The sequence below is a fragment of the Cydia splendana genome, chromosome 1 (genome assembly GCF_910591565.1).
Source record: "Cydia splendana chromosome 1, ilCydSple1.2, whole genome shotgun sequence".
NCBI classification, from domain to species: Eukaryota; Metazoa; Arthropoda; class Insecta; order Lepidoptera; family Tortricidae; genus Cydia; species Cydia splendana.
In genome coordinates this window covers 11,705,068-11,708,437 of record NC_085960.1, presented here as the reverse complement: position 1 = coordinate 11,708,437, position 3,370 = coordinate 11,705,068, and the positions used below count along the sequence as shown (strand labels likewise).

General features: G+C 36.2%; 1 non-coding gene across 1 annotated transcript; it reads right to left on the bottom strand.

Annotated features, from left to right (window-relative positions):
- Nucleotides 1-1,328: 1,328 nt before the first annotated feature.
- Nucleotides 1,329-1,467, bottom strand: LOC134798693 (U4 spliceosomal RNA). Its single transcript, XR_010145252.1, has one exon. It is a non-coding gene; the product is annotated as a U4 spliceosomal RNA (small nuclear RNA).
- Between the last annotated feature and the right edge of the window lie 1,903 nt (nucleotides 1,468-3,370).

The following is a 3,370-nucleotide window of genomic DNA, read 5'->3' as shown; positions in this document are numbered from 1 at the left end:
TTCTTGGGGAGGTTTTTTTATGTATAGGTAACCATAAGGCCGGTCGATTGAAAACTAAAATATGAAAAATTATGAGTCAAGTACTAAAGTTAATATAAGATCACAAAAAGTATAGGTACTACTAAAATACATGATAGAGCACTGTCTTTAAATATAATTTGATAGAGAAATTAGCATGATAGAACACTGCGTAATATCCATCATTAATTAATTACAAACAATAAGTAGCGTCCTGCAATTTATTAATCCCATCAAACCCATAAAGTATTTTATTCATATGGGTAATATACTAGTTAGTACCTTATAACGATAACGTATATATATAGTTCGTTTATCGGGGCGATAATACTGACTAGTATTATGATTATTACACAGAGGCCGTCAATGGGGCGACAAATCGTTGATTATCATTTGCATTTCCATTGAAGCACGACAGGGTCTCATTTTTATTATGCGATAAAACGCTGAAATTTGAAATAAAGTGCATAATTACATATATTCGTATCAGGAATTTGCTAGCCGAATTAACCTTGTGTGCAGTTTTATATAAAGTTGAGGAGGCCGATTGGACGTTACAAATCAAAATTAATCCAAACTTACAAATTTATTTCAATTAGATCTGTTTGTTATCATTCGCGCGTCCATCTCGCTCGTACTTTACTAGGTACCTACTTTATTACCTACCTATAAATAGTCTTACGATTGCGAGAGAGATACGCTGCAAGTATTAAATAGTAGATTGTACAACAAGGGCATAAAGTGACCTAATTTTACCCGAGGCAATTTTTCGCTTCGCTCAGACCAAAATAGTAGACGAGGGTAAAAATGGACATTTATGCCCTTGTTGTACACTCTGCTTTACACTTCGATTGCGAGGAAAATATACAAAAAATCTAATATTTTAGGTTATTTTAACGTATTTATTCAAGACTAAAGAAAATTGTTCTTGGGCCGGTCGGAGGCGCGGGGCACGCCGATCGGGAGAGCGCCGGTCGGGGGCGCGCCGGCAGGGCTGGCAGTTTGTATGGCAGAATTTGGACTTTATTGCTAAGTCAATAAGGGTCGTAATAGATGATTTTACTTTATGCTCTAGAGCATAAAATGCGATTTTATGTCGTCTACGCACGACATAAAGGCGCACTTTTTGAGCATGGGAAGTGAAAATATTAATAATGGATTTTTTAAATCTGAATGTCATTTCCTGTTGTTAAGCAATAATGAAAATATCAAACCCACAACAACTGTTTCATAGTTGGGATAAATGCAAGGTATGGCGTAGCTACTTCAAGAATGGTTTTCACTCCTCGCTGTGTTTCAGTCATTTTGAGGCCTTTACGGCCATTCAAAAATTGCCATAGCGGACGGTATTTCACGTCCACACGGCGGGGTATTGGTAAAGTTTTCAACTAGCAATAATCGCACCTCGGATTAACCTCATTGGTTACGATATTGCCTCTGCGCAAAGTTAGCAATTTCATCGAACTCCGGCCACCCCATGAAACTACGTCGAACAAACGATAGCGTGTTCTATCTCGATGCCAGCGCCATCTGTTGTCAGATAGCAGGACTCTGCGTTCGGAGCAGCTGATCCTGCGAAGAAAATTGCGACAGGTATTTAAATACATTTAAAAAAGAGAAACGAATGCAAATAGCGTTTCCTTGGCTCTGATTGGCTGGATGTACGAATTTCACCGAATGAGAACGTCAAAATTCAAATTGTAACGCGATCACGCTCCGCGACCGTTACTGCACATTTCAAAAATAGAACACGCCGGCCATTTTAAGTGGATGGACGGTAGCTGCGCATGAGCGGCTTATTAATCAGTGTGTTTATTTTATCGCGCATATAAGTATGCGGGTGGACACGCATTCTTGAGAAAATGGTCATAAAACTTAAATATGCGACCTCGATGTGCCAGGGACTGCTAAGCCAAGGCTTACATTGGAAGTGATGAAAATATATATAACCATGGTCATTGTGATATTGTGATATTTATGCCAGTAAGTTTAAATTAGGTTAATGGTGCCTACGTCTTCTGTACAACGCAGCGGTGTATTGTTCAGTCAGGACAATAAAAAATGTTTATAAAATTATTAACATCTCAAATTTGCCTCATAATAGTCATAATAAAATGTAAAACTCACATCACCTCATAAAACTGTTACGAATAAAAATTCATAACAGCCGGCGGCAGATTTGCCCGCCAGAGTTTGTCAAAAGCCCTTGTTTAAGAGTTATCCTGACCCTCCAACTTAAGCCGATCCATTTTAGCATCAATACAATACCAATTCCTTGGAAAAATCTACTTTTACCAACTTATCATTTCGGCAACCACTCATATTCTTAAAGTTATTGTACCACATTTTATTTAAGACTTAAAATACAACTCACAAAATCGTCAGATATGATATTGCGAGAGTTATTATTTGAATCGAGCAAGGGACAAATTCTTACACGGTGGTAACTGATCCAAGGCAATCATTATGAAGGCACCCTTAAGTAGCTCTCCGAAGGTCTAATTTCGAACGTATAAATACATACGATAAGAGCTTGGCGAAGTTAATAGTTAGGGGCCAGTTTATAACGGTTCAGGATACACCATCATTTGTTACGTCAGATCGCGTTGATACGGCGTCAGAAGATCTGATGGCCCGAGATTTGTTTAATACAAACTATGAATATAATTTCAAGGGTTTTTGTTTTTTTCTGCATGGTTTCATAGCAGAATATACTTCGTTGGAATTGACAGCTTATATGTATTAGCGTAAAGCAAAAAATATAGGCAAGCACCTACGCGAAGTAAAACAATGAACAATTATTTACCCACCAACAAAAAAAATATTTTAACATAGGTACCTACTTATTCTCGTTATTACGTTCCGTATGTAATATCCTTATTTAAGATTAAAGAACATCTTTATAATTATGACGTATAAAAATATCTAAGATACCAAAAATATGGTTCTTAATAATTTATTAAAATATTTGGATAGGTAACTTACTACAAAACTTACAATAGAAACACCCTCAATTCATTAATATTAACCCCAGCCACGCCAACCCCAACATAAATAATAAATATACATTAGAAAAAAACCACAGATCTAAAATATTCATTCGAAAGATTCTTCAAACATTCACACCTCAGTTACTTAACACCATAGAGATATTTTTCTTTTTTCTCGAATATCATTTACATATTTTCTTCTTAAATTTATTTGTCGCTGAAGATTATAAGTATGGAAATTGGACGATATGCCTCCTGAGGGAGCTGAGGTTTCGTGTTGCTTTTTCTCTCCTTTGGAACATTTTTTGTTTATTCAAATACGAAATATGTTTTTGAATGTTTTTCTTAATTAAAAGAACGGC